Below are 25,297 nucleotides of genomic sequence, written 5' to 3'. Positions count from 1 at the left end.
TTTCATCTTACTTACTTTCAGATTTTTCCCTCATTCCCCAACTTTTCCAATTGTTGAGGTCCTTTATTTTTTTCTTGCTTGCTTTCTGGGAGTTTTGTTTAATGGAAATGAACTTCTAACCTCTTGCTTCCTACAATTTATGTTTTCCTAGCCATCTTATGGTCTTCCTAATTAATTTTTTTAGGAAGATGAGCAGTTCAAAAAACACAACATGAATATATGTTTTTGTTATTGTGATAGGGAGGAATCTAAAGCCAGTCTTTATCATTTCTTGTTGAAAGCATTCTTCAACCCAGAGCATTTTACATACTAAAATTAATCTGCTGCCTATATAGAATGGAAACCTAATGTAACAGTATTTCCCCTCACGAATATAGTTTTTATTGATTGCTAGACATTTTGATTTCATTTATTAATGACTTTGTCACAGATCAGAAAACTTTTAGGTAGTATTTCTGTTTACTACTTTAGGAACAAAATAATTAGGACCATTATTTGTAACTCAAACATAGCTTGTTAATTTTCAAATTCATCATACCAGAATATGTGCATGTATGTGTGTTTGCAATCATATTGATGTTTCAGAGTGTCTTCCTAAAAATTTAAAATGTCTGTAGATACTTCAACATTTTGTTAGGTCTTATTTTTCTTTGTTCTTTCATTAAAATAACAGCAAGTAAGTAGCCCATACTTTTGGTTGTGTCCTATAAGAATTTCTGCTTGGAATACTTTGAAATAATAATGCTAGTGTTATACAAATTTTGTCTTAGTCATCAATTATCAACTATTTTTTTAAACAATTTTTATCTTAAGAATGATAAATGATCATGTACAAAACTGTTTAAACATCATAATGTTCTTTGGTCAATATTTTATGAGATTAATTTTATAAAACTGTGTTTCCATTTTGTTCTCAGTGTCCTTTTGTAGAAATCCAGATTGACTACTTTACACTGTGCATATATTTAGAGCATCACAAATGTGGGCTATCAAAATGATAATTTAATGGTATCAGTGAAACTTTGGATAGAATTTTCTTTCATATCATTTGTCAGAGCTTTAAATTGTTAACTTTACATTTCCTAAGTGTACTCAATTATATCCTGAACCTGAAAGGTAGTTGAATATATTACACCTGTAAGTACATACCTACCGAAACTATAATTAAGATGCAATTTGCTGTTTTGACCAAAATGTCATAACAGCAGACACACATGTAAGTCTCTTAGTGGGTTTGTGCTTGATGTCATTGAGAGCAGTGTAGTAGAGAGTAACCCACTACTGGTCCCTGAGCCTCACGTGGAAACACATTCTGTACCAGGGGGTGGAACACTTTTCACTTCTTCTAGATACCTCTTAAATTTGTGCTACTCACTGCAGAAATGACAGAGTGAGCATGTGAATACTCTATAGGAACAGTAAACATTCCCCAAAGTCTTCAAAGTGCACAGTCCCTTCAGAATTGTATGCTAGTACATGACATTGCTAGAAGAAGTTTTTCTTCTTTAAAAATAAAGCCCTTTCTTTTTTCTTTCTCATTTCATGTCACAATCTCTTAAAATAATAAGGCATTTTACTTTGGAAAGAACTTTTTGGATAAATGATTGTTAAAAATGCAATCAATATATAGAAGTGCAAAAAATAAACAGAATCGCAGATCTCATCACTCAGAGACAGCTACTGTTAGCTCTTGCTGATGTCTCTCACTGGTCACCTGTTCTCGTGCCTATTTAGAAACGTACATATAGGATTTTGTATAAATGAGAATCATATTGATCATAATGTTTTACAACATGCTTTGTTTCCTCCATATATCATAGACATTGCATATATTTTTACAGATAACAGATTTACATTATAATTTAATGAGCTTATAATCTGTTGTTTATATATATCATGATATTGCTATTCATGCTATTTTAATTTATGTTTCTAAATGTTTACTGTGAAAACAATACTACGTGTAAATTTTTTCTAAGTTATTAAATTATTTTTCTTGTATAAACTTAAGAGCTGGTGCTAAAGGCATTCCTTTCTTGTTACCTCTAACCTGTTGTCTTCCCCTTCATGTTACCACCAAGTGTGGTAGTTACTTTACTGTGTGTGTATACGTGAAGAATGGAGAAGATTGTCATTTTTATATTAAAATAAATCCATATTTTATGTAGCCAATTATGAAATGTGAGATTTTAAAGAAATTTCTAATTTTCTTTGCATCAGATCAGTTCTGAAGTTCTGTAACTCATTTCCTCTTTCCTTTCATTAACAATACTTTGACAGAAAATATTGAGAAATAGTCTGTTTGAAATATCAAATAGTGATTATCCAGTGGAAAAAGGAGTAATACCTAATATATTCAGATTTCATCTTTTTATGCCCACTGGTTTTGATGTAAACACGTGTTGTCAAACTCTTGATGTTTTAGGAGAGCTTTAATAATTAAACTTATAGTAAATTGTCATATCAGGATTAGTGATAAATACAGTAGTCCATCTTCTGACATAGGGTTAGCTGTCAGCCAACTGCTAGTAGAAGTTTTTACCTTGCAATGTGTAGGCTTTCTAAAGTATCTAATGGTATCATGCCATATATAATTCAGTCATGAAAAATAAGGAATGGATGTGAGTATACATTTTTTAAAAATAAAATTGGGACTTTCTTGATCTTAGTGGGTCATGGCTACGTGAGCACAGCCCAGTTTTCCCACCTGCAGAAGTCTTATGAAAGTACTATTCATGCTCCGTCCTCCAAACCCTGTAGTCAAATGCTTTACCCAAATCTCGAGCTAAACTGCATAAGTGGAAGCTCTCAGTGCTCCCTTGGTCTTGTGGAGTCACCGTAAGGCTTTAATAAGCACTGTGGTTGTCGTGGGTTGTTCCTCCCGGCAGTTTTGCCTGTCTTGGGAATACACCTCTTCTTCTGGTTTGTAAGTGTGCTGCTGCCTGCCCACTCCTGGAAGAGGGGACTTGACCTCTTCGACTCCTTACATGAGAAGACCTGCCTAGACATTCAGAATAGGGCTGTGGGGCTTCTCTTCTTATAGAACTGAACACAAAACTGAACTGAACTTTGTTTTGTTAAGGAAGGAAGGATGCATACAGCTTCCTTTTGGGTAGAAAAATATTTCCTATATAATTATTAACACCTTTTAAATAGATTTTCTGCAATGTTTTATGTGGTTTCTTTTACATCTTAGATTTTATTAGAAATTTTTAAAGGGCAGAGTTTAAGCAATGGGTCAGTCGTAACCAGAAAAATGTAGGAGCTTCTTCTGATTTCATATGAAAAAGGAAAGTTCAGTATTTCTACTTTGGTCTTATTTATATGTTCTAAGAACCAGGGAAGCTGTGTTGTGTTACCTTGGGTCTGTGTGTCAGTGGTGAATGACAGAGATAATATGGTTTTTATCAATATTAATACTTATTGGAGCACTGTTTCTAAAAGGTCAGGAATGACGGAGCAAAAAATTTTCACAAGAATGCTTTATAACACGTCTTGAAAACATGAAGCAATTTAACCCACTTGATTGTCCTTGGCTGCTGAGGTAAAGCTGCATCTCCAGAGCGCAGGACGTTGGCAGGAATACAGGGCTGCAGGACCGCAGTGGCGCCCATGCGAGGCAGCATGTGTGAGCCCCCTTTCGGAGCTGCGGGGCCGGGGTGCCCGGGGCGCAGCTGAGGATGAGGCTCAGCCTATGTTGCACACCTTCCATTTCTCTTATGTGGAGAATACTTCTTTGCACACTGGAGTTATTTGTAAATCGTCACACATGTGTAGACTGGTCTAGCGATTTTCTGGTAGGAGCTCTTGTTTTAATAATTAGGCCCTCAGTTTTTATTGAGTCATCATCAGCAGTGATTCAGAAAAATACTCTCCTTATTTGCAGGGTTGGACATTTGTTTGAAATCTGACCATCCAATCAGTTTTTCTCTGTATGCCATGTGACAAATGTATAGCGTTACCAGGAAAGATCATATTAATTACTTTAATTAACACGTGACTTTAGAAGTCTCAGATTAATCAGCACGTGACTCGTGGTTATTTGTACCCTTGTGGGAATTTTTCGCCACCAAATGCAAATACCAGGCTAAAAATATTGCTTTGTTTGTACGTGGAGTGAATATTCATTGCAATAGTACTGTACATCTAAGAAAACAGAAAGTAATTAAAATGTTGATTACTATAGTAAATCTCTGCAACGGCTGCTTATTTGTATTTCATATGTGCTCACATTTCTGAGAAGTTAGCTTTTATACAACAACCTACCATGATTATCTGATATCCTCCGGAAGGTTAGCTGAGTTGTTTCCTATATTACTTAGGAAAAAATTTCTTTTCACAATTGAAAATGTCAGCATCAATTTAAAGTAACACTAAGCATGTGCTTGCTTTCTGAATATTATCCTCCAGCCACCCTGCCGAGGATCTGGCTGTGACAGTTTGATTAGATCATCAATCCTCACTGTTAACAGCACTTTTCCTGAACACCTGGGCTGCCGGGTCACATCTGAATCCAGCTACCGTTGTTTCCGTGACCCAACGTGCGCTCACCATAGCAATTTACATTATGTGCGCAAATTAAAAGTTACCTTGTAACAACAGTTTACTTTAAAAAATGACCTCGTTTTCCCCATGTTTAAGTTATGTTATGTTATAGGAGTTGCATTTTTGTATGATGAAAGAATCTTTTAGTAGGACATAGTCACCACCATGATGAAGATATGTTTCTTTTTTTCTTTTTATTTGGGCTTAGATTGGAATCTCCATAAGGCAAATTATCTTAATCTTTCATCTTCTTGTGCTATGTAGAAATCTGCTTTGATTGCATTTTTTAAATTTAATTACATTTTTTACCAGATTTAAGTCTAAATAAATAATTGAATTTGTCATATATTGCTGAAAATTTTTCTGCTTTCTGCTCCTAAATTCTCCACTTGAACTGTCACAATGGTCTGATTTATACTGTCCTATTTATAGTTGTAGTGATAGAGATAAATACCTACTTAACATTTTCAATGCAAATTGTTTTAGTTGCAGACTGCAACATAAGCATACTGTTAAATCTAGCATTATCAGAGTTTTTGATACCATAATTATCTTTTGTTTTCCTCACAACTTTTTATTTATATGATGAGGGAAGGAAAATAGAAAAATTCCTATCATTAGAATTTTATGATACTCTAGAGTAGAGACCTGACTTCGGCTGTTTAAAGTTTTACTGTTCGGGTTTGAACAGTGTTAAGTGGGAAACAGACACCCCATTAAAGAGTGTTTCCACCAGTATTGGTAGAGACAAAATAAGGTCAGATACACGCTGTATCTATTATTTTTGTTGAAACCTACTATTGTTCTTCAGTTTCTACTTGTTCATTATTTTAAGGCATACGTGAGCCTTGTGCAAGTACATTGAAATGTTGTGCTCTTTTGGTGAGAAAATCTTTTGTATTTATCAGAGAGCACATGGATACATACAGTAAAAAAGATTTTTCTGTTTCTAATATACTTTTTTTTTTTCCTAGAGATGTAGAGCTTTTGGAATCATGAACAGGTTTCATCCTGATTTGTAATGATCTATTTGTCCATGTGTAGGAAAATGTTATGAAATAATACTAAATATTCATAAGTAAGATTATACCTTGTAGAGATCAAAGCCCAACATGCATGCAATTAGATTTTTCTCATATTCTGGAGCAGTGAGTATACATGGTCTACGGTGGCCATAAGCACATGTATTCCGTGTAAGCTGTCTCTTACCTCAGTCTACTTATGTTTTCAGTAGCATGGCTAATGTTCATGATAAAATCTTGATCTTATCTCTAAAAGTCTGTAATAAATGTAAACTTTCAAGTGTTTGACAGCAGCACAATATCATAGGCTAGAAAGTTCATCTGACTAATAGGCCGTTGGCCTACTTTTAATTCAGCCTTTTCTCCATCCAGCTGTGTGACCTTGTGTGCATTCCTTTAAATCTCTGTCTCTTGTCTGTGCATGCATGGGATTCCGGGGGAGCTGGAGCTGGGGTCGCAGCCCCTGAGTTCCCCATGTTCTGCAGCAGCTGTACTTCCTTGGACAAACCTCCTTGACTCTCCCGAGCCTGGTTTCGTGGTCTGAAAACCTGATGTGATTAAGATGTAGACTTTCATGAGGATCAATTAAGGCAATAAATGGAAAGCCCTGTGAGGGGCTTGTGGTGAGGAAAACTCTGTGTAGGCTTATTAAACTTCAAACCTGACTTTGAACAACACCGTTACTTCATTATCTGATGCAGCGTCGGCCAAGTTATTTAACCTCTTAAACTCCATTTACTCAACTACAAATATGGAGAATTACTCTCTCTTTCAAAATTCTCATAAGGAGTGAACTATATGAGGTTAAGTATGTAACATGTCACAGCAGAGTGACGTCAGGAAGATGTGCTGTCACTGGGTATCACCTCTGCCTCATGCATATTTCATTTAATGAAAGCTTCCTGAGGCCCAGCCTCATTTTAATTCTAGGGGTAGAGTGATGAGCAAGACAAGGCCCAGCCTCATTTTAGGTTCTAGGGGTAGAGTGATGAGCAAAACAAAGGCTCTGTATTTCTGGTGCTTACTTCCTTGTGGGGTCTCAGGAAATAGAGGAGTGAGCAAATCAATAATTTCAGAAAGCAGTGGGTGCTATAGAAGAATGATGTTGCGTGACAGGCAAGGAAGTGATGGGGGAGAAGTCATGGTAGAGGTTAGGAGTTGCAAATAGATCTTTTGCAGAAGGCAGCCCCAGAGTGTTTTGTAAAGACTTTTCTTTGAGATAGTTGTAGATTCACATGCAGTTGTAGGAAATGACACAAAATATTACCATGCAGAGTACCGTAATACACAGATAACAAAACTAAAAGTCCGAGTATTCTTTCTGTGGCATTTAGAGTAGAATCTTGAATGATGAGAGGGATTATGTCAAAGAGCATTCCCGGTGGAGGGAATAGAGAGTACAGATTCTGAAGTAGGAAGACATTGGGGCCTTGGGTTAACTGAGCGGGGGCCACTGTGGCTATGACCCTTCCATGAGGGGATGAGGGCTTTATCAAAGGCTGAGCAGCCACTCTGTCTTGCAGAGCTCTGATAATGGTGATGAGAGACTTGTGTTCTTTGTGCAAGCAGCACTTTGTGCAAGCAATCACACTAGTGCTTTAGCAGAGTGCTCAAGATCTCCCTCCATAATTTGTCAAAGCTGTCACCCCCTTCCCATTTTTAAATTGGACCTCAAACATTTTTATCTCAAAAATAAATAGTACAGAATGTAATTTCTAGTGTACAGTGGAGTTGACATTGTAAAAATATTTCATATCTCACTATTTAATATGTATCCAATAGAAAGTTAATACCATGATAATAATTTGCTCACTATCATCCATTTAAACATTACCTGACTGAGCTCTCTCTTTTCACTGTCAGAACATTTATATTTGCTTTTCTTCTTGAACTCTTATCTCTTCCATTTCCTCCATAGATTTTATTTTATGGTTTTTATACTGGGAAGATATTTTAATGAGTATCCTGTCATTTTTATGTGTATATGTGTATACATATACACACCCATATACATACACATCAAAGTAAGGTTTTTAAAGTTTTAGTGTCTTTGGCTACAGTATTCTAAGTGTGAAAATTGGTCAGAAAGAATTGTTATTATAAATAGTACTGATGCACAATTGATTTAAACAGCAAAATTAATACTATGGTAATTTTTAAACATGAAATATAATGCCATTGGGATGCCTCTCTTACCAAGATGGAGAGAATTTATAATCTTGTGCCCATCAGTGAATACTATGACCAGGGTGATGTAAAGTCTGGTGGAAAATTAATAGTAAACATAAATGATATGTTGTGAGGCTTTGAAATGAAGTTTGAATGATTATTATGTATATTGTTTGTATATTATATATGTTTATAGTATGTCATTACAGTAGGATTAATTACATTGTTTTAGAAGTTAATGTAATTTTAACAAGTGCATGGTAGGAATGAATAAGTAAGCAGGAAGGTACTTGATGAGGGGGTAGATATATGTGCTTAGTAAAAATTTATAGTACCCAATATTCTTTGTGTAAAACTTAATGATAATGTTCCTCTAAGTTTGAATAAATGTTTAAGAAAAGATATATCTTATATTATATTATATTTATATCAATTCTGAGATGATTCTTTTACTGACTTAAAAATTGGTCTACTGGAAATTCATGTAGAATCTTTCACCTCTTCCTTCTCGAAATCACACAAAATATATAACTGAGATAGACCAAGGCATGTGTGAGTGGGTGGGCTCTGGCTCCTGACTCATCATCATTGTGACTTTGTAGATAGGGTGTGTGAATTATTTCCCAAGATTCTTTTTCTTTTTTTTTTTTAAAGCAAAAACTGAGGTAATTCCATGCTTAGAGACAATGTGGATCTTTGCCGTGAGCTTTCTGCCTTGGTGAGTTGAGTTTCCACTGTCTCCAGCCTTTCTTTCCTGTTCTCTGTGTGGCTCCCAGTCAGCTTAATGCCTTTCCCTGATGATCCTTCAGGATTGATGAGGCAGGATCTCTAAGCAAAAACTGCCATCACTCTCACCATCCCATCTTCACTGTCCCTGAATTTAGGACAGCTGAATTTAGGCCAGGTGCCCTGTGTCTAATGTCATGCTTCTCTTTTTATGGAAATAAACTCAAAGAAGGAAAGATTGGATATTCTGTCCCAGGCTTAATGACGCCTTGATTTTAGAAAGGCTTTTCAGTTAACAGAGGATTCTCTGGTGTTCCAGTGCTTTTTACCACTCACTCTGGAGCACAGTACAGGATGAGCAAGGAAGAGGCCTTTGTTCTGGTAAGTGACAGAGAAGCAGTTGTGGGGTAGGATGTGGTGAAGGAGAAATGGCATTGGGTGCTACCTCAAGAGCTTTTGTCAGCTTTCAGTGAAAGGAAGGAATAAATGAGCTAGGGATCAGTAATCGATATCTGTAAACCATATGGACCTAACTGCTCTCTTTCAAAATTCTTCACATGCCCTCAGAGTGTATAGAGGTCATGGTCTGAGTTGGAAGGTCACGGCAGACGGAATCCACTGGAGAAGGGAGAGCGCTGAAAATATCTCATTCCAGTAGTGAGAGATGATGGTGATCTGGACCTGGGTGCTAAGAGTGGTCAGGCAGATGGTAAACCCTGAAGGCAGAGCCCATGGCACTTCCTGAAGGATTGATTGTGAGATAGGGGGAGGGATAGGGATCAGTAATGAAGTGGGCTGAGTCCATGCAGGTACCTTTAAGTGACGTGAAGAAGATGGCCTTTGGGAACGGAGAGATGGGTTGGCAATACTCTCAGATGTTCAGGTGGAGGTGTGGATGGGGAAGCTGTACTTCCAGAAGTAAAGGCAGAGGCCAGGCCTGAAAGTACACCTTTGAGAGGTAGGGTGGCCTGTAACTGCTGTCTGCACCTCTGGCGGATGTGGAGGAGGGGTGAGGGATAGAGGATCAAGCCTTTGGTGGTCCTCCTGGAGGTCAGGTGAAAAGGACGGAGGCCGCAGCAGCATCCCAGAGGGCAGCTTGTCAGGGAAAGCAGTGGACTGTGGACATTTTAACTCTGAGTAACAAAGGGCTTCAAGGAGGGACTTAATATTCATATCCAGGGTTATCTGTAACATCAAGACAGAATTAGGCATTCACATTCTTACCGAGTCTGAATTGGAGTTTGTTAAACTGGATGGTTTGGGGGAGATTCCATTGATCCTGAGCCCTGATGTTCTGTAATGTCAGACCCATCTGTCCAGATGGTGCCTGGGTCGTGGCCCACAAAGTTTGTTCATCAGGGCTTTTCTGGTACTGATGCTGGTATGAGGACCCCAAAAGTCTCCTTTTCTGTGTCTGTCCTCTCCTCTGTCCAGTCTGTCCAAAGGTCATTCTGATGGAGCAGGTTCATCGGGACCAGCCCCATTTACATTTCCTCACATGAGTTACTAGGGTGCGAGTGAATCTCAAACCACCTGCACTGTCCGTGCAGGTGTATCGTGATGTGTATCGTGATGGGTTTAGTTCATGGTTCCGATGGTTGAGGCTATGTTACGTGACTTCAGGACTATTTCCCTTGGATGGTCTCTTCTATGATCCTCCTGGTAAGAGCTGTTTTTTCGGTCTCTTCCTGCCAACATATTCTTACAAGTTTATAGTTTAGAGGTAGGTTAAAATAATGAAGCCTTTATTCCATGATTTATCCTCTATTTTTATATTTTTAAAAGATGCTAATTTCATGGCTGGTATTTTGCGCACCATAAACTTTCATAGTTATTTGTGAATTTGAGAATTTTTGTAGTTTTTTGTGTATAGTTTGGTATTTTTTAATCTATTGAAATGTTGATGAAATTGTCATATTCTTTTATATTTTAACTATTAAAAAAGATTTATATTTTTTCTATTAGTGATTTCACCACTTGATATACTGAGTTGTCTTCTGAGAATTCATTAAGATTATGCAGTGAAAACCCCATATGTGTTTTAAAGTTTAATTGTATTATATCATTATATCCTGCTCTTGGTCTTAAACTGTTAGCACATAGAGAAAGAAAGTAAATAGTGTGATTTGGTCAAATGCTGTGTTTCTATCTCTCTCGCTCACTGCGTCAAGCAAGTGTGGTTCAGCAAGTGTGGTTCATGGTTTAACTGTTTACTAGTCACTTTAATTTTAACTTTGTTACCCTGCTTTATTCTCTGTCCCCTGCAGTTTTGAGGTTCCCTTTGTGTATTGCTCCCCCCCTTTATTTTCTGGTCTTTAATATTTGCATATTATTTCATTAGCTTTCTGCTATAAACCTTATATTATTCCACTAATGCTCATGCTTCCTTCTCTTTGGATGAAGCACTATAGCAGCAGACTGTGCGAGCATCACCGTTGTTTCAGACAGCTCTGGGCTTGTGTCTTCATTCTGTCACTTAGGAATTGTGAGGCCTTTGGCAAGGAGCTTAGAGTTTCTATGTGTAAAAGGAAGTAATAATAATATTTATTTCAGAAAGTTGTGAAATTTAAATAACATGTCATAAATTTTTGAATACTTAACAAACTACCCAATACATTACCTAGAAGGTATTTTTAAAACCTGATTCAAATATACTGTTTTCCTCCAGTCTCCCTCCAAATCCCAAATGGCCAGAACTTGATTTTCCCATTTTGTATTTCTACACAACCTATTGTTCCTTTGAAGGCAGTGTCTCTTCCCATCCCCACCCCCTGCCACAGCTGCTTTTATGATTTTCTTTTTTGTTTTTGTTTTTCTGTATTTTGATTATCATGTGACCTGTGTGTGATGTGTACATGTGGGTATATGTGCACGTGTGTGCTGTGTGTGCCTGTAAGTGCACCTGTGTTTTCATTCTGCCTTTTGAATGTGGGAGTTGGTGTCTTTCTCCAGTTTGGGATCCTTGGCTGTTACCTCTCTGGATGTTGCTTCTGTCTCTGTCCCTCTTTTCCTGGGACCTTAAGTATAAGTATGATGGGCCTTTCTCTGTGGACTGTGTGTCTTCTGTTCTTTCCATTCCTTCTTCTGCTTGCTCTTTGGTTTTGGTATTGTCTGTTTGCACAGTCTCAGAACCCATGAATCTTGTCTTTTCCTATGCCATCTGAGTTTTCTGTTAAGCCATCAATGAATGCTTAATGAAAGATAGTTTATTTTATAGGTCTAGAATATCCATGTGATTTCTTCGTATGCATTACACTTTTCTCATTTAGTTCTCCATTTATTGCATCCACTTTTTGTCCATCTTGTTATCTACTTGTCTTACCAAGATGATCTTTCTTACTTGACAGTCTTTGCTTATTTTTATTCTGAATTATTGGTTGCATTTTCCTTCCCATTTGCGTTTTGGTTAATTATTTGGATGTGTGCATACCATGGTGAATGAAAGAACATCGAGGGCCAGATGGTTTATTTGGTTGGTAGATAGTCCCTTCTTTTTGGTGCATTGAGCTGGCCTTCAGTGACCCTGTAATTTGTCTGTATTTTCCCCCTGTGGACACTCTGTGTTTTGATTGAGACTCACTAGTTAGAGGTGGGCTCTTTGTCCTCAGCACTGGAAGGCTACAGAAGCACCATGTTAGTCCTTTCAGGGATTTTGACCTTCATACTTAGTCTTATGCCCCATGCAGTTTAGTAGTCTGGCAGCTCCCACGTGGGTGGGTCTGTGTTTGTGGCAGACCCCTTCTCGCTAGCAGAGGTTCATCCCGTAGGTGCTGCGAGGCCACAGTAAGCTTCACTCTGTCTTGTCCCTTTCACCTCCCACCTTGCCAAAGCACACGTCCTGTGGGAATGTCAACCTTGCATCTGGGCCTCCTTGAGTTTCCAATGTGTCACTGTATGGTTGGTCAGGATTGATGCTGGTGTTCTCTCATCCCAGTGGAACAGATGTGAATTGAGCTGGAATTGGCAAGTGGCCTGGGGAAGAAAGGATCATCATCAGCCTCCCCAGTGAAGGGCTCACTGTTCTCTGCACAGATCCTTTACCTAGCTCTGATCATCTGACAGCTTCCTTAATATCGCCAGGAGCACATTTGTGCATAATCAGACTTTTTCTGGTTGTTGGGATGGAGGCTTTGGCTTGCACCATGTATATATCTTCTCAGGAAGTGGAAGTCCCTGATTTACTAAAAAGCATAGAACTTGTGATTTGTTAATATCTTAAAGATGGTAGTGAACAAGTTCTTGGTAACTGATGATGCACATAGCGACTGCCCCATTACTGCTTTTCGAATTGGATGCAGAGTTCGTCCTTCACTATACACAAGAATGTGTGATTTCTTTCGTTCTTTTTTTTTTTAGATTTTATTTAAATTCAAGTTAGTTAACATATAGTGTAGTATTAGTTTCAGAGGTAGAATATAGTGATTCATCAGTTGCATATAACTCCTAGTGCTCATCACATCACATGCCCTCCTTAATGCCCATCCTCCAGTTACCCCATCTGCTACTCCCCTCCCCTCCAGTGACTCTCACTTTGTTTCCTATGATTAAGAGTCTCTTATGGTTTGCCTCCCTCTGTTTTTTTTTTTCTCCCTCTCTGTTTTTATCTTATTTTATTTTTCCTTCTCTTTCCCATGTCCATCAATTTTGTTTCTTAAATTTCATATATGAGTGAAATCATATGGTGTTTGTCTTTCCTCCAATTGACTCATTTCACTTAGCAGAGTACCCTCTAGTTCCATTCATGTTCTTGCAAATGGCAAGATTTCATTCCTTTTGTTGACTGAGTAGTATTCTAGTGTGTGTGTGTGTGTGTGTGTGTGTGTGTGTGTATACACATACATAATATCTTATATACATACACCACATCTTCTTTATCTGTTGATGAACATCTGGGCTATGGATCTTTATCCAAAGTACACAAAAATAGTGATTCAAACAGGTACATGCACCCCAGTGTTTATCTCAGCAATGTCCATAATAACCAAAATATGGAAATAATGTGTAATTTGTAGCTATGTTCTTGAAACCACATTTGAGTAGCATTAAGAAAAATTCATATAGCAAATTATACTCTTTATTTCAATGGTTAGTATTAATTTTAAAGGATCCTAAATTCTGCTTATTTGAACTATTTTTGAGGATTGACTTAGATGTAAGATTCTCAGTAAATTTGAAAGTAGTTCGGTTTGTTGAAGAGCAATTAACAAGATTTTATCCTCTATCCCAGTTGTCAATGTCCTGATTGTAATTCTGCATAATTACAAGTGCAGAAGCAAACAAACAGATAATAACATTTTTATCACAAAGCCAGAGGATGAGGAAGTAAATTTTTAAAAATAGGATTGTTTTTATTTTATTCATAAAATTTTATTTAATTGCAGCCTTTAAAAGAAAATATCTGATTGCATAAAAAATTTTTGCTTACACAGTTCAGTGAAACTTTTATTCTTGCCTCTTTGTTAAAGAGATTCAAATAATGTGTCAGTGGCTTATTCTATAGCATTCAACATGGTTTTCTCATTTAAATATTATTTTCCCCATTTGCTTTGTTTTAAATTGTTTTTTATTACAGAACTTTCCAGGGCACAGGCACCATACAGGACTAGCGCTGTGCTCACCTCTGACCTTCAGAGTCCACTTCAGTATCAAACGTCTTTTTTGCTTTAGCTCTATTTTCTTTCCCATACTCCCATCACATATTTAGTAAGAAATCAGTGTTATTTTATTTGGGGGATTTATTCTTCTGTTGGTTTTAAACACAAGCAAATACGGAATATATTGTATTTTGAGGCTTACAGCTGTAACTAAAATTTTTTCACAATACTAATCAAGCGGTTGTTGAATAACATTGATTTTCCACGATTGATTTTCCCTTTATAGTAGAGATTAATACGTAACTTGGATAAATTCAACGATTAGTAGATATGGGAACTGAGTTTTGAAAGAAGGCTGTCCAGATATGGAGCTGGTGTTTGTATCTGTTGTTCCAAGCTTCCTGGTGAGGTAGGCAAACTAGATCCTTTTGCTTATTTCAACCTGTTTCTGTGGATTCATGACAGGACTTTAATATTTTGGGTCCTTTCTACTTCACTGTGTTCATAGATTAGTACTGCTGATGAATAACTCTTTGATTCTCTTCCTTACTATACAAACCAAAGTAATGGTATTCTGCACCTCTGAATAACATTTTGGAATTCTTTATGTGATCGGAGCTCTGCACAATATGTATCCAAATATCAATTACATTTACCTCTCCCACATAACTCCTAAGGATTTGGGACATGAACAAATTTTATGGCTGTGCAAATTCTATATTACAAGTTGTAGAATGTACTGGAAAGTCTTGCATAAAAGGATATTCTTGGATCTGTTGCTACTCTGCCTTTTTGTTACTTGATCCACCAATTGAAGAAAAGTCCTTGCTTCTCAGTAATGATCAAATTATGTCACATTCATGGTTCCTTGGGCTGGTGTTGAGTCTGAGGTAAACAGTAGAATGGCTTACCTTTGGACTCAGTCTTCCATCAGGTTCATTTTGTGAAAGAGCTGAGTGGGATTTTCTCCACAGTTTACACTTCCTTCTCATTATAACTTTTAAATACTTTTTTGTTGAAGACTTCTTATATTCTGATGGTTAAGATTTATTTCTATCTTTCCTTACTAATTTAAGCCTACCTAATCACAAATAAGCACTTTTTCCCCAAAATTACTTATCTGATAATTTAACCTATCTTTGCAAAAAAGTGATAAGATTTTCCTCTTTATACCAAATGCAAATACAGTGTACAGAGACCTCTTAATGCTTTCTCCAGATGATGTACTTGTAATAAAATTATGTTTCTTTAATGTTTTCCACCCATTCAATATAAGTTTTTTCTGCGTAAGATGACAAGTATATGACAGTATATTTAGATATAAAAACATGGTAACTGATCAGTCTTTTTCATAAAATGGAAACAGAATAATTAAAATTCTTTTTTTCCCTAAATTCTGTTTCTACAAATGGATTTAAAAACCTTTCTAAATGTTTAATGTTTAATCTTGACATTGTTGTTAATCTTCCACTTTTTATCTTATTATGCCAGAGTACTGTTGGATTTTTGTTTGGTGGCTTTGATTTATTTAAATCAAGAATTAAAAAAAAAAAAACAGACAAAAAACTAGAATTTGGTGGTATAGAAGATGAAAAATAATGTTTGTATGTTTCATTCAATAATGATATAATCAGGCATGACATTTGTCATTTAAATTTGTCTCTAAAGCTCAATATGCAGACTATTATTCAAATAAGGACATAATCTAATTGCTGAAAGTGTTCTGCATTTTAGTGTGCATATATTAATGATTTTGACTTTTGATCAATATTCATGTCAAGGAATTAGCCTATTTTTTTTTTAAAGATTTTATTTATTTATTCATGAGAAAGAGAGACAGAGAGGCAGAGACACAGGCAGAGGGAGAAGCAGGCTCCATGCAGGGAGCCCGACGTGGGACTCGATTCTTGGTCTCCAGGATCATGCCCTGGGCCAAAGGCGGTGCTAAACCGCTGAGCCACCCAGGCTGCTCAGATATTAGCCTATTATAAAATTGTGAATATAGTTCAGGTATTACATAATAAATAGGGAATTGTTTCCCATTGACCTGTATCTTGTTATGATTCCTTTTCCTTTCCTCTGTTAAATTTATTAAAGTCCTCATTGATTGTTTTCTGTGTTTGATGCTAAAATCTGTCTCTGAATAAAATCTCATTGCTGTTTTATGTTAATTGTTTTTAGGTTGATTTTTCATTGATGTGAAGGTTTAATATGCTCATTCTAGCATATATCCTGCAGTCAGACTGTGGAGTTACTACCATGTTGGCTGATACATCATCAATATAATTGGTAGTAAGGATCTCTGTTCACGGAGATGTATCCTGCTGTGCTTTTTTTTGGGGGGGGGGGGGGAACACATCACAGAGAAACATCCCATGTGTCACTTGCTTTTCAGCAATTTGGATTTCTGATTCTTTTTGACAAAGACTTGCAGAGACTAAACTTGGCACCTTTTCTGTAGTCTTAGTGTTTTTTATAGGGTGTCTGAATGATGATTCGATGCAGAGAGCCTGACGTGGGACTCGATCCAGGGTCTCCAGGATCACGCCCTGGGCTGCAGGTGGCGCTAAACCGCTGCGTCACCGGGGCTGCCCTACTATGAAGTATTTTTTACAGTGTGTTTTTATGGACTATTTTAAAGCCACCGATAGATTCTAAAGCTATTCTGAATTTTGTAGACATAGGACTATGGATTATCAATAGTCTGATACCCAACGTCAGTCATATTGTGTGTTTTAATTGGGCAGTTTATATATTAGCTTAAAGTTTCCTTTTTCTTAAATACAGAAGGGAAATATAGAAGTTATTAATTTATCAGTGTGTCAACTTGTACCTTAACCCAGCTTGGAAATGAGCTATGACTCTTGACCTAATTGTACGAAGGACTTTACATCCTGCCCTTCCCAACGTCTGGTTGGTCAGACTGTGACTGTACTTCTTTTCTGAGCTCGTTACAATATGAATCACAAATGCATTCCTCCTTTATAGTGAGGGTCATGGCTTGAACCCATGACTTTTTTTTTCCTGTGGGTCAGATTATCCCACACTTGATTTGTTGACATGAATTATTCTTCAGTTCATGACAGGTAGATAATGAACTTAAGTTTGTGTGATACATTTCATCGTCATTTTAATTTCTACATCCCTCAGACATTGTAGTATTTATTTCTTATGTTGTACTTTATTCATATATAAGATGCCAGCAGTATATTGATTATCAGTTTACATTTGAAATTTTGTATATGTATATGTAATGGCTAATTGAAGATTTGTTTTTAGGTTATCAAGGAAATTTTTCACTGTAATACTTTGCTTGCTTTGACTAAAATAAGCAAAACTCTTTTTACACACAGATGTATTTTAATCCAGCAGATGCCTTCTTACATGGTTTTTAAAACACATTTTGGTTAAATCAGAAATCCAAATGCAAAACACAGCAGAGAGGAATATCACATGTATTTCTGGCCCTCCTTGGAGGGCTGAGGAACAGATAACATTCATTCATATATGGCTAGTTTCCAATCTTGACAGTCGTTGTTCAATACATTCTAATAATATAACTTTAAAGCATATTTTTCATTGTATTTAGCTGGTTTGAAGGCAGCTGAACAGGCGAAAAACACTGTATCTGAATAAAAACTAGAGCATTATGGCATGACTCTTGATAAATGATAATGGAAATAATCTTTTTCTCTTGCTCCTGCCCTTCTGTATGGCGACCTGTCACAGCTGGAAACACAGCTTGGTTGTGACATGCCTTTCACCTCCCTGACAGGTGATGCCACGTGTCAGCAGAGTCTAAAGCCTCAACTGCAGTGTCACAGCATCTTGGTCAGGTGTACAGAATGTTGAGCCTCTGGAAACTTCCTTGTTGGGCTAGCAATGAGTCTCTGATGGAATGGGAGAGGTAGCTGTAAATGCTGGGTTTGGGGTAAAACGTGCTCATACCATGTGTTTGGTATTCTTATTTTATCAGGGCTGAATCTCAATTATTCCAAAGTACTTTTTGCCCTCTTCTACATAATTTTCATGAACACAGTGCTACTTACAGGGAAATGTTATTACTACTTCTAAGAATCTTATTTTCAAGATCTGTCCTGTGGGAGTGATAGGATCTTGCTAATGCAGGCATGTGGAATTTTAGCAGTGTGGCTAGGAGGTATTTGCTCTTAGGTGTTTCCCATTATACTCAAGTACTATGAAATGTGCTTGCTTGTAAGCATGCTCCTGTTCATTTCTGGCTCTCTTCACCCATCTGTGTTAAGTGACCATTGAAAAGTCAGGGTTATGTAACTAGTCTTTTGGCAAATTGGCATTCTTCTGTTGCTGGCTTTGTTTGCGTTTTTATCAGATACTTTTGTTATCTGACACTGGGGAGCAGTGGACAGCATTTTGGACAAGGTAGCCAGTACATCTGTTGGCATTGGTCCCCTAATGTTGGCTGACTGACTGACCTCCCAGGTCAATCCCATAAGATGAGATACAGTGAGAACATTGTGATGTCCAACTCAAATATCATTTAATGGAGTCTTTTCATAATAGGATGTCTTTTTAAAATCACTGTTTTAAAATTACTTCATACAATATCAGATATTAAAATACTTCCTTAAGTAAAAAAATTACTTCTAAGTATCTTTTGTATTGATATATTTTGAGAATTTTCTCAGTAGTGTGTGACTCTAAAGCTATCCCTTCTCTACAAATATCTGAAAATGAGCGTTTGAGTTGCCTGTTTTATGTTGGATTTCTTTTTTTTAATTTTTTTTAATTTTTAATTTTTTTTTTTAATTTATGATAGTCACACACACACACACACACAGAGACAGAGACACAGGCAGAGGGAGAAGCAGGCTCCATGCACCGGAGCCCGATGTGGGATTCGATCCCGGGTCTTCAGGATCGCGCCCTGGTCCAAAGGCAGGCGCCAAACTGCTACGCCACCCAGGGATCCCTTATGTTGGATTTCATGGGTTATAGAAAAAGGATAAAAGTCATAGTACTTTATATTAAGGAGCTTACATTCCAATATGCTTGCCATCTTAACTATTCTTGTTTTTACTTAGCTTTCATTCCATAGGAAAAGTGAGATGAGAATCCTAGTTTTTATAGTGGCGTTATTTAGCAAACATTTATTCAGCAGATATGCCAGGACCTGCTAGGCATTAGAGATGCAGGGATAAATAAGATCAGAGACCAGGGGAGAAGTGGGCACTAGGGGGGACGATTTGTCTTGTGGGGTGGTTGGTCAGGTGTCAGACGCACAGTGTGTTATGGAAACAGAAGGGAATATAATCAGCCTACCTTGATCTTGAAGGTAGCTCTCCTAACTAGTTGTTTGTTAAAGAGTAACGGATAAAATCCAGTGACATTTAAGGGATAAACTTGGCAGAATTGGTTACGGAATGAATACAGGGCATAAGGGAGAACAGGGAGTGAGGAATGATGTGTCCTCTGTTTCCAATTTCAGCGGGTGATTCCATAGCCCCACCCTGCACTAATGATGACACCCCTATAAGTAGCTGCAGTGAGGGCACACATAGGACTGAGCTCCCAGCAGCTCCTGCTAAGAGAACTTGTAGTTTAGTAGTTGAAGTAAGTACATAGAATTTCTAGAAGAACACTTCTTTGTAAAAACATTCTGAAGAGTTGAGAAGATGAAGGCATAACAACTTGCCATCAAAAGTGTTTATCCAACCACATTCATTGATTTCCTTTAAATCTGGGATCCCTGAGCACAAGGGGAACCTTATAGAGTCCTGCCATCCTACCACATTCCTCTGGGTCACCTTCCTCCTCCCTGTTTCCTCAAACTACCAATCGTGACCCTCCTAGTTCACTGAGAAAGTGGGAAGTATTCATCAAGGACATCACTTCTGTCCCACCACTAACCTTACCGGGGTGTCTGCATGTATGCCCATGTTCCTGCCCTCCCTGCCTGTCTCTGTGGGTGCTTTTGCCCCTACCCCCAGCCTGTGGTTTCTGTCTTCCAGGACACCAAGGCTTTTCTCTCGGCCTGATGGGGTCATTCCTGGGAGGTGTAATCCAACTTTCATGTCTTCCATTCTGAACACACAAGCAGACTCCCTTGAGCCAGCGCTGCTGTCCAGGGACCCCCTCCCCACTCATCTACACCACTATGCAGCAGCACTCCTCATACACATTGTCCATCTCATCTCTCCTGTCTCCCTGGACTCCTTCCAGTGGAGCTTCATCTCTAACTCTCAAGCCTTGTCAAGGGCACAGCGACTTCCATGTTGCTAGTGTTAGGGGTCAGGTCCCTGCTCTTGTGACTGGTCAGAGTGTCACACGGGTCACCTCTCTTCAAGCTCTGCCATCGTTTGGCATAGGGTGTTACTTCCCCTCCTGCCTCACTGGCTCCTCCTGGTCAGTGCACGCTGGGTCTCCTTTCTCATCCTCTCTAGCTGTTGGGGCTTTGTCCCAGCCTCACTCCTCCCCAAGTTGCTGTGTGTGCACGTCTATGTCCTTGACTTTCTCTGCCTTGGCTCCACATATGCCCTCGTCTGGTGCAGCTTCCCAAGGACTTCCATGTTATTTAAGGCCTGGATCTGCTTTCTGAGCTTCTAGGCCTCCATCTCCAACCGCTTCCTGTACATCTGGCAACCAAAAGAAAGCTCTACGTGTGCCTCAGTGCCCCTCATGAGTGCACACACCCCATGTTCCTCCCCACCTACCCTTCTCTTCCCAGTCAGATGGCACCTCCTTGATTCTCTTTGTTCACACCGACACTTTCACTCTGACTTTCTTGCTCTTTCTCTCACAGCCCACATTAAAATGTCAGGAAGTCCTGCTAGCCCTCCTTATAAGTGGACGGAAGATCTGACCACGCCCCTGCTCTTTCACCTGTTCTCACCGGCAGTCATCTGCTGCACACAGCACCCAGAGCTGGGCTCTTACCAGGTGGGACGACAGGGCTGTCCCCCCTGCACCAAGCCCTGCAGTACCTTCCCAGCTCTGCCCACCGCACCCCGATTGTCAAGGCCCTGTCTGGCTGGATCCTTGTCAGCGCTCTTTGCTTGCCGTTTCCTTGTCCTTCACTCTGCTCTGTTCTTCTCCACACTGCAGAAAAGACTTTATACAGCAGGATTGAGGCTGCTGTCTTTAGAGGGGCCTGCCTACATGGTGGCCTCTTGGCTGGCTTGTGGGCACCTGGCACTTGAAGTTTTCCTTCTGATCCCTAAATGACCGAGATGGTCCACTGTGCAGGGCTGTTTGCACAAAAAGCATGATTGATGGCAAACTCCCAGTTTGCTTCTGGGAGTCTGGAATTTTGGTAAGTACTAGGTAGAGGGGGTATATGTGACTGGCCCCCAGTGTGAACCTTGGAGCCTGAGTTTCTAGTGGGCTTCTCTGGACAGAAATATTGCCTGAGAGAGGAGGACACTAGGTATGCCTCATTGGAGGGAGAGAACCCACGGATGGAGCTTCGTGCATGGAATCCTGAGACATTACCTGGGTCATTTCCTGGCCGACCCTCCCTATATCCCTCTGCTGTGATGAACTGTGGCTGATGGTACACCCATTGTCCAGTCCTGGGAGTCCTACTGAATCGCCAAATGACAGGGTAGTCTTGGGGACCCCAGAAACTCACTTCAAGCAAACCTTGAGGGTTTACACTAGATCCCATGCTGGCGCTGTTTCCTGTCCTGTAGTTTTTCATGTTAGTCTTAAGAACCTGTCCATTAAGTAGTGCCTGAGGCATCCATCATCTCCCCTTGCTAGATTGTGTTTTGAGAGTTTTATCTAATGTCTAAAACCATGCCTTCCACTTAGCTGAGGTTCACTGCATAATTGTTAAATGAGGAACATTTAAAATGGGTACTGATGGCAGGTATATGGAAATTTAGCAAAGAAGAAAGGAAGGCATTACCAGTGTGAGAGATGAGGTGAGGAAGATGATGGGCTGAACTTTCGGGAGGGGTTTTTTGTAAGAGGAGAATCAATTTCTAAAGCAAGTGAAGTAGTAGAAAGCTGTGACTGGAAATGTATTTCAGGATTTGTGTGGAAGACTTAGCCAGTTTGCTTGTAGCAACCCAGAATAAACAGGCCATGTGTCTATATCTGGCTTGATGTACCCAGGGGAAAGAAAGGGAGTGGCATGCAGGTAATGGCGTGGGTCAGACACTGTATCAAGGAGTCCTGTGATGTCTGGTCATCACTTGTGCCATTTAGCAGCTCAGTGGAGCCAAGAGGGCTGTCTTCCTGTGAGGTCAGGCTATGAGATGGGATCTCTATTCCCGAGTTCCCTGACTTGTTGGTTACCATCACCACCTTTTATGTACAGGCTCTTCACTGTGGTGAAGTGGTTCGGGAGCAGACGAGTTGACTATTAAATATTATAATAATTATAGTTCAGCTCTAAATGAAAAAGTACAGAGTGTGACAGTGCTGGACAATTGGCTGCTTTACTGAAATAGGAAGTACATATGGTCCCTACTTGATTAGTTACCAGACAGTGCCAGGCACACGGTTTTATTTCACCCTTTACCACCCATTCCATCTTATGGGGAGTTGATAGCCCATAAAATCAGAGCTCTAGGATGCAGATCATGACTTGCAACGCAAGTGTGTTTAGTCCTGGAACTCTTATCTTTTTGCTGCTTCGTAATGCCACCGATTGGGACGTAAAATGTCAGTTTAGTGTCTTAGGAACAGAAGTCCATGATGGGAGTTATTAGAACAGGGCATCCGTCCTGCAGAGAAGGTTGTGGTGATTGACATTCAAGATGGAAATCGGGTAGTGGTGGTGGATGTTGAGGTAGCCATGTTCAAAGACAGTGGTGGTCCGCCAGGAGTGATCGAGTTAGTGAGTGATCTGCCATGTGGGGGTGGGCAGAAAGCTAGGAGTGCCTACAGATGTGTTTGCCTTCTCAATCTCAGTGTTTTCAGAGATTGGGCCAGGATATAATCCTCAGCTCAGAAATCCTGTCCTGCCCATAGAATAGCTGCTGTACAGAAAGCAAGTGTTGGGACTAGTGTTATTTTGGGAAGTCTCTATGGAGAAATGTGTCCTTTAGGTTTCAAGATATTGAGAGGCTGTCAGTATTTTTTAATACATTTTTGAAATGTGTTTAGATTGTTAAAGAATCAAGCTTATTTTATTTTTATTTATTTTTAAAAATATTATATTTATTTATTAGAGAGCATGCATGCACAGATAGGTGGAGAAGCAGGCAGGAGGGGGAAGACTCAAGGAGACTCGGGGAGGAAGCCCGACTTGGCTCCATCCCAGGACCCTGAGATCATGACCTGAGCCAAAGGCAGATGCTTAACTGACTGAGCTACCCAGGTGCCCCAAGTCAAGCTTATTTACTTTTAGTATGAACAGAATGTGGGTGTCACATCATGTAGGTGAAGGAGTAAGCTAGCAGGAACCTGAAGACCGGGGTAGTGCCTTTGTGTATCTGCCGGGTCCAGCCAGGTAGTTCTGGGCTGGTCCTCTGTTATTTTAAAATGGAGAGTTACGACGTTTGGGCAGTATGGCATCAGACCTTGCTAGCATCAGCTTACAGTCTATTTTTCTGTCTCTTTAATATTAATGTATTTTCCAGAACTAACATAAAAGAAATTTAAAATACTTAAAATACTTAAGAAAATTAGAAAGTGCTTAGGAGAAGTAATTGTCACAGGTGTCCGGTGTGGAGTGAGATGAGGACTGTAATTGGCACTAAATTTAGCACCGAGCTTCCCATCAGCAAAAAGTACACAGAAACACACATGCAGTACTACTTTGCTTACAGACTGTTGATTTTCTAACCTAAGGCTGTGCTTTATTTACTGGCAGAGACAACCTTTTCTTGTCATTCATTGCCAGACGGTATTTGGGCTTTTGGGCTTTTGGTCGCTTTCCTTTTGCAGAACTTGTAAGAACTTTCTTCATTGGCTCTCTTTGGAATGAAGGGGAATACAGTCACACTCAGACAAGGACCTTTCTCGCGGGCTCTGTGGTGGCATAAGTGGAGGTATGTGGTTTTCTGGTTGGATGGCACTATAGCACATCTCAGAAAAGCTGCTGCAGAGCAAGCTCCCCATGCCCTTGAACTGCACCCTGCTCGCCTTCTCTGTGCCTCTCACCTCCCTTCTGCCGCCATTGTTGGTCAGGGCTATGGACCATACTCTCTTCCAGGCTCATCTGGAGCTTGGCCAAAGCATGTGCTAAGTGTGTGGTGTGTCCCATGGAGCTCCATTCTCTTTAGAAACCAAACAGCAAAATTCGAAAGTTAAAGAACTTTTCTTTATCCTTCTCTGATCTGGAAAAAACCAATCCTACATCTATATCTGTCATGTTTATGGGGTAAAGATGGGATGGGGTAGGATGTTTACCAAAATGTTAATATTTCTCATCCAGACAAAACAAAACATAGAATCTCTGTATCTGCTTGACCATCTGCTTTGCCCTTGTCAGTACTTGGTGTCCCAGCTCCACAGACAGTGTGTCCTGAAGGAGAAGAGGAGGATCCTGAGCATGCACCACGTGGATGGTGCATTGGTGGATCAGGCGTGCGACACATTTCTTGTTCCTGCCCCCAGAAGGCACTCTCCGTCTCCCTGTGTCTCCCACACCCCCTGTATTGTGAGTGAAGTTTTATTAGACTTTTTGCTTTGAAACAATTTCAAATTTATAGAAAACTTATGAGAATCAAACAAAGAACTCCTGTATACTCTTTGTTGGGAGAGCCTATTCAGTTTGTCCACGTTTCCAGTAATACCTTTGTAGCAGAAGAATACTATCCTCCGTCCTTGGCAGCTGCCATCTTACTTTCTGTCTCTGTGATGTTTGACTCCTGAGGGCTTCATGGAAGTGGGATTGGGCAGTCTCTGTCCTTTTGTGACTGGCCTATTCCACTGAGAAAACTGCCCTCAAGGTTCATCCGTGTGGTAGCAGGGGTCTGGATGCCCTCCCTTGGTAAGTCTGAGTCATTGGGGCTTATTTGTAGACACCACACTTGCCAGTTATCTGTCAGTGGACACCTGATTTGCCTCTGCCTCTTGGCTCTTATGAATATGTTGCTGTGAATGCAGTGTACAAGTATCTATTTAAGACCCTGCCTTCATTTCTTTTGGGATATACCCAGGAGTGGAATTGCTGGGTCATATGATAGTTTTGTGTAATTTTGTGGGGAACCTTCATCCTATTTTCCACCACAGCTGCACTGTTTTGTGTTCCCAGCAGCCATGTGTGAGGATTTCAGTTTCCCCACATCCTTGCTGGCACTTTATATT

At 39.4% G+C, this 25,297-nt stretch overlaps 1 protein-coding gene across 1 annotated transcript in view; it reads left to right on the top strand.

Moving 5' to 3' along the window:
- ZNF407 (zinc finger protein 407) overlaps positions 1-25,297 on the top strand; it is a 439,772-nt gene that overhangs the window by 184,348 nt on the left and 230,127 nt on the right.

Source organism: Canis lupus, chromosome 1 (genome assembly GCF_003254725.2).
Source record: "Canis lupus dingo isolate Sandy chromosome 1, ASM325472v2, whole genome shotgun sequence".
Classification (NCBI taxonomy): domain Eukaryota; kingdom Metazoa; phylum Chordata; class Mammalia; order Carnivora; family Canidae; genus Canis; species Canis lupus.
This window is presented reverse-complemented; position numbering and strand designations above follow the sequence as displayed.